The sequence below is a fragment of the Python bivittatus genome, unplaced genomic scaffold, assembly GCF_059951505.1.
Source record: "Python bivittatus isolate LINGU-HERP-01145 unplaced genomic scaffold, Pbiv_v1 ctg000850_np1212, whole genome shotgun sequence".
Taxonomy (NCBI): domain Eukaryota; kingdom Metazoa; phylum Chordata; class Lepidosauria; order Squamata; family Pythonidae; genus Python; species Python bivittatus.
This window is the reverse complement of record NW_028277112.1, coordinates 38,451,642-38,464,572: the sequence shown is the minus strand read 5'-3', so window position 1 is coordinate 38,464,572 and position 12,931 is coordinate 38,451,642.

The following is a 12,931-nucleotide window of genomic DNA, read 5'->3' as shown; positions in this document are numbered from 1 at the left end:
CTGCTTTGATCATTTTAGTAGTTGCCACAGCATTTTTGCATAAATTAGCCACCTGAGTTCTGTTAACCAATAGCATTAAAACTGAAGATAAGGAACCAGATAATACAAAAACAGCCACCAATTTGACTCTGCCTCAGTAAACCATACTTTTAAGGGAGGAAATGTTGCAAAGGTGATTCATATCCGAATTACACTTGAAATAGACTCTAGTGTTATACTGTAAATAGAATTCATTAGTTCCTCATAAAATAAAAGTCCTCGAGTCTGTTCCTGTACCAACAACCACAATATATTGATATACAGTAGTTTCAACTGAATAGCCCCATATGAGTCAGAAAGAAAATTTGGTTAACTTTTATGTGAGCTATTATTCTGCTTATGCTATTAATATTAACCATGGAAACTTTCTGTCTTGCCTCTCAATTGCTTCAATCAGTGTTTACCAAGATGAAATGCCAATACCTCTTCTATAATCCCAAATGTCTAATTCTACAAAGGCTAAGACCTTATCATGAGGACTTGGTTTCTGTTGTTGTTTCTAAACACCCAAGGCTATCTCCAGCCTTTGAACAGCACAGTTCAATTAAGCTAACCCTATTGGCAGCTCAGAGGCTTTGAATGAACCATTAGAGAAAAGACTAGCAAATTCTTTGGGTGCCCCTTCAAAGAAAGAATTATCTGCAAATTGAGTTACACTGGAGGAAAGACAAATATAAGGCATCAAGTATTCAAGTGGTCAAGAATTGATTAATATAGATTAGCTATGGATGACTGTAACAGATCATGGCTTCCATTTATTGATGTCTGTATGTCTGTAAATATGTTTTTGTTTTTTGTTTTTTTGTTGTTGTTCTTTTATAAAAAATCTATTCTTTTTCTTTGTTGTTTGTATTTAGTTAATTTTTTTAAAAAATGGTCCAAATCTTGATAATTAGAGCTTGTGGTCTTAGGATCTACAAATTAAAATTCTGGCCTAAAGGAAGGAACGAGTAGGCAAGTAACTGAAATGCAGTGCTGCTTAGTATAATTGGACATGTAGAGGAACAGGCCTACTATAAGGATGACCCATTGTAGCAGGCAGATTAACATCATTTCTGACAATACAGAATCACAGTGCTGTCTTAGCACATTGCTGATCAGATTCCCAGAATCAGATGCTTCTGTTGTGGATTTAACATCCAGGGGCTTATTTGTTGGGCTATAAAGGCCCTTCAGTGGCTTAGACATTCTTATTTCTACTAACTGAGGTCCATCTACTGTTTGTTTCAAAATGTTTAACTAATTTTGCTTTAGCAGTTGTCATGAAGTTTATTCATAGTAGTCTTTTGACTATTAACTACCATCTCTCTTCAAGGTATGCAGATTTAGGCCAAGTTAGAAGAAAATATTGTCAGTCTAATAGCATCCCATCCCAAAGTCTCTGTGACCTCTGCCTTACCATTTTACCCTAGGATTGGCCCAGTTCTCTGTGTGTTTGCATAGTCTTCCTGTACATGATAAGAGGATTAACTTTTTCCCATCAAGCCAGTCAAAAGATAAACATTGCCATTTTGTGGGGATTTTTCTATTTTTAATAGGGTAGTCAAAGAAGATAGCAAAGGAGAATTCACCTTGAGGGCAGACTTCAGTAGAACTGTCATAGACTATCTTGTTCCTTCTTGTGGTTTGCTCAACTTTGCAAGAAAACCACCAAGCTCAAAGAACCCCAAGGACTCCATTGCTCAACTTTGCATAGCCTTCCTGTACATGATAGGTTGGAACAGCAGATGCCAGCTGGTCAGATAAGTGACTTTCTATAAGGTACACATTTGGTGAGAAAGTATTACCCAATATTTGTGGCCAGTACAGGCCTTTCACGAGTCAGATGATCTGCATGGAAAATAAAGCAACTTTGGATCTTCTTAAAGTGGAAAATTTACTACAGATTTGCTCCTCTGTAAAAACTGCAGGGCCAACTATTAGGGCTATAATGGAAGTTGATTCAGTACCTACCTCTACAAAGTAGGAGGTCAAAGGATTCACAAACTGAACCACTCCCCCAAATTCATCCCAAGCACGGATTTAATACTATACTACAACAAAAAAATTGTAAATAGTAAATGACAAACTTTACAGAGCTAATAATGCATTTTTCTTTTCCTTTTTCCTTTCCTTTCCTTCCTTTCCTCCTTCCTTCCTCCCTTTCTTGGGTCTTCAAGTCAGTGTTGTCTTCTGGTGACTGCCTGGACAAGTCCCTGCAGTTTTCTTGGCAAGATTTTCAGAAGTGGTTTGCCATTGCCTGCTTCCCAGGGCTGAGAGAGAGTGAGTAGCCTAAGGTCCCCCAGCCAGCTTTGTGCTTAAGGCGGGACTAGAACTCACGGTCTCATGGTTTCTAGCCTGGTGCCTTAACCACTACACCAAACTGGTCTCTAATAATGTCTACCCCTCTGTACATTTTTACAGTTACAAAAGAAACTATATAACACTTTTGGGGGAGGAAAAATAATGGTGCTGAGAAGGCTATTTGACAGCAGTTGAGATAAACTTTAAGTTGTATATTATGACATGTCTGCAGAGCTGTAGGAACAGAATTGTCTATTGAGATTGCTGAGATTAGAGTTTAAAAAGCACCTCTCAGGCATTTTGGGTTATGTGCACCTTGAGATTAGCTGGTTTTTTATTAGGATTTTCACCTCAGTCAGGTTGCTGACAGGCTGCAGTGTTCCTTCACCAGTAGCTCCCTTCGATGTAAAGAAGAACTAGGTGGAAGGTTGTCTGACTTCATATAGTTCCCTTTTCTCTCTCTGTAGGAACAGCAGAACATTTGTTCCTGCTGAAACTGGAAATTCTGCCTTCCCAAGTAGCTCTCATGATCTTTTTTCCAAACAGCCAAGGAGAACCTGGGCATATCAGGGTCCCATACGCAGGGGTGGACTTTTGCATAGGGGCTAGGAATTCCCATGGGTGCATACTCCCTGAAACAGGATAAGTTAAGCAGCTGTCTGGGGTACAGAATCTCTAAAAGAAAGGTGTTTACGCTGCACTTCTCTGGGGCAATGTTCCTCAACCTTAGCAACTTTAAGATAAGCATGGCTGGCTGGGGAATTCTGGGAGTTGAAGTCCACATATCTTAAAGTTGCTAAGGTTGAGGAACACCGCTCTAGGGCACAGAACTACTTCGGCAATGAAATCATTGTGCACACAATGCTTTGCCCTTTTTTCCCCCTAACATTTTGAATTAAAGTTCAAAAGCTTTACAGTTAACATTTGTTTTTCAAAAACTGCAGTAGCTTGTAGTATTATATATAAACTAAATAGCAATATAACTATATTATTTTAATAAAAACAACTCTATGTATTGTTTTAAAAAGAAACCTAGCCAGTTATACAAAAAAGCTATATAGTGAATGACAGAAAGTATTAAATGACCATGAGAAGAAAACTAAATGAAGAAATACCCCTAGGAAATAGGGAAGAAAACGAAACGAACTAAAAGCAACTAAGCAAAACTAAAACAAACAAAAAGCCATCTAAATTGTATCTAAAATAAATATATACATACCTTTTAAAGACAGAATTACAAGTGGCTATGGCCATAACATATCTACCAAAGTCATTTCAAATTCATTACATTTCCGACTTGGAGGAGAGCAAACCTTTTTTAAACATTCTGTATGGCTTCCAATATACCCTAGAAATATGTTTTTGTTTGGTTTGGAGTTTGGGTGGTTTTTTTTTTCCTGAAATGAGTTTTTAGATTATAAGAAGCATATCTGACATACCTTAAAGCAGTTAGATCCGCCCACAATCCAAAACTCTTGGCGTTATTATTTATTGGAGTGGTAGCTCAATTAGACTGCAGTCTAATTATATAATTATTACTTTAAAAACACTCTTGACAATAAATAACTTTTATAAAACATATGATAAAAACTCAGAATGAAAAAAAATTAAAGAAATCAAAATATATCTAGGTAAAATATCATATTCAAGTCTATTAACAAAACTTCTATTATTCATAGAAATTCCTACTGGATTATTCTCAAATTAAATGAAATTAAAATCAAAACACACAGAAGAAACATTCTGAAAAACTTGTAGATGTTAGGAGTCCCAATGGGAACATGCTGAAGGAGGAGATAAAAGCAAAGTCAGTGTAGTTGATACTATACGGCATACATTAATCCTCCAGACCAATGAATCATTTCTGAATGGACTGGTGTGAAACATCTGGATGGGTAGCTATTAGTTGTTTGGGATAATTAACAGTCTTTTAAGGTACATTAAATTTCCTCATGCAAGTTTCCCAGGATAAGCCAAATATTGCTGGATATAAAGAGAAAGTCTTTATCCCTTGTTCTCTAGCTATGAGTCAAGCTTGGTGGAATTCTTTGCACTTCTGTATCCCTCTGAAAGGTAAATCTAGAAGCAACATAAGCTTTTTTTCTCCTATATTCCAAATGTGTTGCCATTGTAGCTGCTTATAATATTTTTTCACAACCAGCTCTCTGAAGAAATTTAATGGCAATAGGATCAGTAGATTGTGAATATCTGTATCTAGATGACACACAGTAGTTGCCTCTATAGATTCAGTACAATCTATCTGAAACAGATCCAGAAATGTTTTAATAGCTCCTGTTAAAGTAGCTGAGCAAACTATTTTTATTTTCTTGGATGGTACCTAAGACTCCTTGGCTACTTATTGTTATTGTAAAGTCTTGAACAGTTGAAGATATAATTAATTTCTCATTTGCTTCACTCTTAGTTTCTTATTTCTTTAAGTGCTTCTTGATATCACTGTATCTCTTCTCATTCTGATCAGTCTAATGAGCAAAATATGAGAAGTGCCAGTTCAGTGAATTTAACCAGGCAAGAATCTCAAAACTGCATACTTCATGAGGAAAATATCAGATGGAATTTCTGATGTAAATGTAGCTCTCTGTGTATCTGCTATTTGCCATGTATTAGCTGATCAGCCTGCTGAGGATCAACAAATGTTCTGCTAAACTGGAATTTATATAGTGGAAACTCCTTGACTGGCTTGAGCACAAAAACATCCTTGCGGATGAACAAGTGGATTTTAGGGCAGACAAATAACAATTGATCAGTGACCCTAGAGGAGCCCTATATTGACTTTAAATCAGCCTTTGATTTAACTTGATTCCCAGGGATAAACTCTGGAGGCCTCTTGAGTCAGTTGCTTCTCATTCAGAAGCATTAAGAAAATATCTACCTAGAGCAGTATTTCTCAACATTGGCAATTTTAAGATGTGTGGACTTCAACTACCAGAATTCCTCAGCCAGCACTCATCTAGAGGTAATATAGAACTGTAAAATTGAAAGGGGCCATTTGGGCCACTAGAGTCCAATCCTTTCTTCAGTATAATAATTATGGCCAATTATCCATCCAGAAAGAGGTAAAACTAGAGCCCATTTTTATCCTTCTGTTCAATCTATATATTAATTCTGTAGTGAATATAATCTTAACTGTGTAGCTTTTCATCAGCTTAAGCTGATGGGTAAGCCTCTCTTGGTACTTCTCTTTGCAGATGGTACAGTGATTTTTTTCTATAACCCAAGTTGGACTGAGAAGTATTAGGTGCTCTCTCTGTATTGTTCTGAGGAGTTGAATCTGAAGACTTGGCTCTGCCAACTTGCGTGGGGCGAGGAAGGATACAATCGACCCTGGGGATGGCTGGTGCCTTGACAATGCTCCCTGAGTTTATTAACACCTAATTAACATCAGCCTCTTGGAAGTAACATAAAGGAAAATAAAGGAAGTTTGTTTCTTAGCATATTTTAATTAATGAATTAATATTTATCTATTTTAATTAATGTTTATTCTGTTTTTTACTGTAAACCACCCAGAGTCACCCCACAGTGAGATGGATGGTGACAAATTTGAAATATAAATAAATAAATAAATGGATATTAATTATCAAAAGACAATTACGAGCTTTATCCAAAGGCTAATCACACACCAATGGCAGATGAAGGGAAATCCCATTAAACAAGTGGTTTTAGAAAATATTACAGAATTAGTAATTTCTAGAATTTAGAATTAGTATTCCAGAATACTAGAATTAGTATTACAGAATTTATACCACCGGATCCTAGAACATCCAAATGAAATATAAATCTGAGACCATCCAGAAAAGTGACTGGACCATGCTAAAAATATTCATTTTATAGTCAGCTGCCATATTCCCTCTGAAGGAAAAGCAATGCCACAGTTATGGCAAAGCTTCCAGGCAGAGCGTTTAACCTGCTGGAGGTAGTTCAGTCTACATTTCTAATAACTACATTGTCATCATAGTGTGTCATCTGCCTGGGATGGTCTTCCCAGAGGCCCAAGTCTAATTTCTGGCTCAAGCAAATATTCTTTCCAACTAATCTGGCTTTTTTAATTTTGATGGATTACTTTCAGTACATTTTAGAAAAGATCTCTGAAACTAAAACTCTAGATATACAGATTTTCCCCTGAACGTTTCATCTTACAAGTATTGCCTTACTGGCCACCTTGTTTAGCAACTATTTGAAGTTACAACAGTATAAAAAAAGAAACAGCTTTGCAACCAATCCTCGCATTTACAACCATCACAATGTCCCACAGTCACACGATCGCCATTGGGTGCTTCACAACTGGTGCACGTTTATGATCATCACAGCATCATGCAGTCACATGATCACCATTTTTGTTTCGCAACTGACTTGCAACAAGCAGAGTCAGTGGAGAAGGCAGCAGTAAAATTGTAAGTTATGGTCACGTGATGCAGTGCGGCACAAGAGCAGGGAGCCTGGGAAAGGAGGGCACAGGGTTTGTGTGAGCGCAGGGAGGCCCAGGAAAGAGGGCGCAGGGTGCATGTGTGTGTAGGGAGGCCCAGGGAAGGAGGGTGCTGGTGGATGCAGGCATGCATGCAAGCAAAGGGGGAAAGGAAGGCATGGTGCACGCGTGCATGTGAGCAATGGACACGGTGGTGGGGGAGATTTACCCAAGTGACTTGCAACCTTCCCTTCCACCTTCCCCACTGACTTCGCTTGTGGGAAGCCAGCAGGGATGGTCACAAATGGCAATCGTGTGACCACAGGACGCTGCAACTGGTTGAAAGTTCAGCTAATCAGGTCTCTGGCACTTTTTGTCATTTTCATTTCTTTAGTGTTTACATTTTGTCCCGGGCTCTAGTGTATGGAACTCTATTTGTAGTAAAAGAAACACAGTAAATATTGCAAACCTGGAGTCTTCCAGCCTCTAGTTTAGCAGATCTCTGGAATTCTAGCAGTGAAGATGATTGGGTCCCATCAAAACATTTAGATTTCTCCTAATCTTGATTTTCCCGGAAGCAAGAGTTAATACTGTAAGATTAGTGGTGTTGACCCAAAGAGAAATCCAGCCAGGTACAACAGACTTGTTACAGCCAGTTAACATTTGTGGCTCTTAAAGCTCACGTTCATTTGTGAAACTCTGTTAATAATTAAGGAGGAATGCATGACAAGAAATACTAACGCTTAAAGCAATGGCAGTCTCCCTTTAAATTTGCTGGGATTTCAGTAAAGTAGAGACTGAACACATCGCTAATTCTGAGGGCCTAAGAGCTGTTTCTTTATGCGTTCCAAACATCCCAATCATTTATTTGATCAACTCTCAGGTGCAATTCTTTATTACAGTTTTAGGATATGGCAAAAATTCAGTTGTTAGAACTTGAGCTATACTCTCTGTTCTGGTGGGTGTCCTGGGGCCGCACAACTTCACCAAAGATGGAGGGAGAATCAAGGAAGAAAGGAATCCCAGTATCCCTTGAGAGTCTAAACCTTCAGATCCTGTCCTAATGCCCAATAAAATTACAGGGGGAAAAAATCATCCACTGAATTCATCAGTGAAGAAAAAATAATTTAAAAAAATTATGTCCCCTTCCTTCCTTCCCCTTTCCCGCTTTGCCAGAGCAGAGCAGAGCAGACAATGTCTTCCCATCCAGTCTCAGGACACCGATATCCTTAGATCTGAACTCGTGCAGCCCCAGCTGCATCTTAAGCAGTACATTTCAGAGATGGATCTTGGTGGGTGGCAGTCCCTTGATGACTATGTTTCTGTCTGGAAGGTAAGTAAGTTTGGGCTAGTTTAGTATGTATTTGGATAGGAAAGAAAGCTAGGGCTGTGTTGAAATTGAAATTGAAAAATATCCTGGAAAAAGGCAAAGGCCTTTTCATGTTTGTTATCAAGAAATATTCACTTTCATACAGTTATCAAGAAAACTGCAGGCATGTGTCCATGAAATCACCTAAAATCTAGTTCCACTGGAATGGGGCTTTATGTTATCTGAGACTGAACACGGCTCCTACATGCAAAGCATCTTCTCTACCTTAGCTATGATCCTCCCAGAATCCAGATAATCACTTTGCAAGTGAAAATGAAGAAGATGCACTGAAGAATACCTGAAAAGGTTGGCTTTGAGGAAGAACTTGAAGAAATGTAGAGACAGTGCTCTCAGCACAAAAGAGGAAGAGATTCTCCAATACATCTAAACTAAGGACATGTTTTAGAGCTCAGGTTAATGCATGTTTGTTTGTAATTGGGAGATAACTAGTTAAATTCACTCTCCTTTATTAAAATCACATCAAAGGTTAAATAACCAAGTTGTTATTATCAAAAATCATAAGAAAATAATGAATGAAAATTATGAGAAATTCAGAATTGCTGGCAGACTTCCTATACTTTAGTCTCTTTCTCGGAATCAGCTTCAAATCTGTTTAATAAAACAAACAAAAACTGCCTACTTCTCATTACATTCCAGCTTTTTTTAAGATAAGAACATTTCAAGCAAGAAAAAGAAATGAAAGCAAAATAGCATTTCTGACCTCCTCAACCCATACGGAATTCTTAATTCCATAGTATGTTGCAAGGGTAAGAAAATGAAGAGCAAATTAAGAATGTAGGAACACAAGAATAGTTCTGCTAGACCAGGTCAAGACTTAGGTCAGTGCTTGCAGGCTGGAGGTGGAGATAAACCCTTCTCTCACTTATGTTCTCCTACAACTGAAACTTGGTATTCCCTAATCTGATGACATATTTAAAGTCAATAAACTGTTTAACAATAAAGAGCTAAATATCAGTTGTCGTGGTGATAAAAATTAATCCAAGCATTTTAATTGCATTGGGTAGATATACATTTTATATATGTGTGTGTGTGTATGCACACACATACACACACACACACACACACACACGTTGGGTATATATACATTTTATATATGTCTTACATTGAACATTTTTATGTTGGGAATGCTATGAAGGTGAATTATCTGTTTTGTGAAAAGGTTAATTCCTTTTCTAATCATTGCTTTTCTGTGCAATAAGAAACTCTGATGGCTTACCAAGCCATGCAAGTAAACTATAATAAAGCTAATTTATTGAATAAAACATGCTTAAACTACTTTTTTACTGATCTGTTAAAATTAATTATAGTATTTTTGGATAATGCTGAAATATGAATAAGCTAATACAAAACTGATTGCTCCTCATCACACCATCTGGAAGTAGGAGAGCACTTTGAAGGCTCATTATAACTCTGCCATGTTTCATTGAATTGTTATTTAGTGTATCTGAGAAATGGTTTTAAATGTTAATTAAATAAAAAGCAAAAATCCAGCATATGCAAATACACTGAAAGAACTATACCTACTGAATTTCTGTCAGTCCCATGGTATTTTTTAAAAAGGCTATTTCTGGAGAGGAAAAATGGCAACTCCTATGGATAAACATTATTATTGTTATTACTAATCATGGTGAAAAAACTAATTTAAAAGTATGATTGTCTTGACCGTTTATAATGAAAGGTGTAGGGCCACAGTGTGCCGCAGCGCCCTGCAATGCCATTTTAAATCTTTGTGATGTTCATTTGCAAAATGGGCTTTCAGCAGTCTTTTAGCTTACAGCACCCTGAAAAAATTACCGAGACACTAAGGGCAGTGTGAACCAAGACAGTTTAGGAACCTCCGGCCCAGGGAATCAGTGAAAGAAGCAAGGGTGGTGAGAATGTGAGACACGTATTGTTGGGCAGTGTCAGATCTTGAGAAAAAATGGACATGGAAGAAAAGGAATGGAGAGAAAAAATCTAGAGTGAACATAAAACAAATGCAGGAAGAAAAAATATCAGTCCTGCATTGTATGAAAAAGGATTAGAAGGTAGATTGATCTCCCAACAGAATGAATGGAAAAGGGACATAAAGAAAGAGGATGTGGAAGCTTCTTGGAACAGTATGAAAAGAATTATGGTTGAAAGTGGCACAAAAATGTGTGGAGTTATGCTAATGTGAAGTATAAAAATGATGCACGAACAGAAAGAGGTTGGGAAAATGCAAACAAGAGAATGATCACAGCATAAAATAGGGATGAGAGAAATATATTTTAAAATGTGTATGGAGAGGAAAAGCTAGTTGCAAAAATGTGGTCAATGAGAACAAGGTATAATTAAGCTTAAAAGAGGCAAAGAAAATGCAGAGTAATTTTGATGAAAAAGATCATAAATGTGGTAAGAATATTCACGAAAGTTAAGGCTGCTGGTACAGATGGTAGAACTGGAGAAAAAAAGACATGCCTGTGGTTTGTTTATGGATTGGCTGTGCAACTAGTTTGTCTGTTTGTTTATATTTCAAATTTGTCCCTGCCCATCTCATTGCAGAGTGACTCTGGGCTGTTTACAGCAAAAACAGAATAAACATTAATTAAAATAGATAAATATTAATTAATTAATTAAAATATGCTACAATAACAAACTTCCTATATAATACTTCCAAGAGGCTGATGTTAATTAGGTGTTAATAAACTCAGGGAGCATCTTCAAGATGCCAGCCACCCCCAGGGTCAATTGTATCTTTCCTTGCCCCACACAAGTCAGCAGAGCCAAGTCTTCCATTCCCTCCAGAAAACTGGGAGGGTAGGGGCCCACCTCACCTCTGGCAGGGGGGAGTATTCCATAGGGTGGGGGCAATGGCAGAGAAGGCTCTCCTCCTAGGACCCGCCAGTCAACATTCTCTTACTGATGGGATCCGCAACATGCCTTCTCTGCTGGACTGCATGGGATGGGCCAATGCAGTGGGGGTGAGACGGTCCCTCAGGTAACCTGGACCCATGCCATGTAGGGCTTTAAAGGTGATAACCAACACCTTGAATTGGACCCAGAAACAAACTGGAACCCAATGCAGCTCCCGCAGCAAAGGTGTTGCATATGCCATTCTTGGGGCACATAAGATTGCCCGCACAGCTGCATTTTGAACCAGCTGTAGCTTCTGGATACTCTTCAAGGGTAGCCCCATGTAGAGTGCATTGCAGAGATGACCAGGGCACGAGTGACAGACCAGAGGGACTCTTGATCCAGGAAGTGGTGTAACTGGCGTACAACACGAAGTTGAGCAAAGGCCCTCCTGGCCACAACTGCCACCTGCTCCTCAAGCAGGAGTCATGAGTCCAGGAAGACCCCCAGATTACACACCAGGTCTGTTTTGGGCAGTGCAATCCCATCGAGAACCAAAGATGGTAAACCCCCAGATACAAAGCAGCCTCCAATCCACAGCCACTCTGTCTTACCAGGGTTCAACTGAAGCCTGTTGTTCCCCATCCAGATCCCCACAGCCTCCAGGCACCACGAAACGGTGGTCACAGCATCACTCAAATCTGCATATTGATGATATCTCATCCCATGGTGGCAGATGATCTCACCCAGTGGTTTCATGTAGATGTTAAAAAGGAACGGAGATAGTACCAAACCCTGAGGTACCCCACAACAGAGGGGCCACAGACTGGACTTCTCGCTCCCAATCAACACCAACTGGGACCAACCTTGGAGGAAGGAAGTGAACCAGCACAAAACTGTGCCACCCACTCCCAACTCCCTAAGTCGGCCCAAAAGGATACCATGGTCGATGGTATCGAAAGCTGCTGAGAGGTCAAGAAGAGTGAAGATGGATGCACTACCCACATCCTGCTCCCGCCAGAGATCATCCATGAGTGTGACCAATGCTGTTTCCATCCCATAACCGGGCCTGAAACGTGACTGAAAAGGGTCCAGATAATCTGTTTCATCCAGTATCCCCTGGAGCTGCAATGCCACCACCTTCTCAACCATCTTCCCTAAAAAGGGGAGGTGGGAGACTGGACAAAAATTGTCCAATACGTTGGGATTTAGGGATGGTTTCTTGAGGAGGGGATGCACCAGTCCCCCTTTAAAGACGACTGGAAACAACCCCTCCCTCAAGGATGAATTCACCATCACCTGGACCCACCTTCATGTCACCTCCCAAGCAGACTTGACCAACCAGGAGGGGCATGGGTCTAGTTGACAAGTGGTGGCATAAACAGTCTGGAGGACCCTGTCCACTTCCTCAGGTCCAGCAGGATCAAACTTTTCCCAGATAACAGGGTAAGTCCATACCCTGGGCATCTCCATAGGCCATGCCCCATGCTTGGAATCCAACTGGGAACTGATCCAAGTGATTTTATCCTCCGGATGCCCAGAAAACTCCTCTGCGCGGCCCTGTAAATGGGCCACTGGGTCCTCCTTTCCCAAGAGGGATTGGGTGATCTTAAACAGGGCCACCAGGCGGCATTCTGCAGATGCAATAAGGGTGGAGAAATATTGACGTTTCGCCGCTCTTACTGCCACAAGGTAGGCCTTAAGAACGGCTCTAGCCTGTGTTCGGTCAGGTTCACTCCTTGTTTTCCTCCAGTGGTGCTCTAGAATCTCTTAATCCTTTTCAAGACCCTCAACTCCTCCGTAAACCACGGGGAGTGTTGGGATCGATGGGTCAAGAGAGGTCATATAGGCACGATCTTGTCCAATGCCACAGCCACGTTCCTATTCCAGGCGGCAGGCAAAGCCTCCGCTGGACCGTGCAGGAGCTCCCTCTGGAACCCAATTGGGTCCAACAGTTGCCAGGGACAGACCAGTTGAATTTGGTT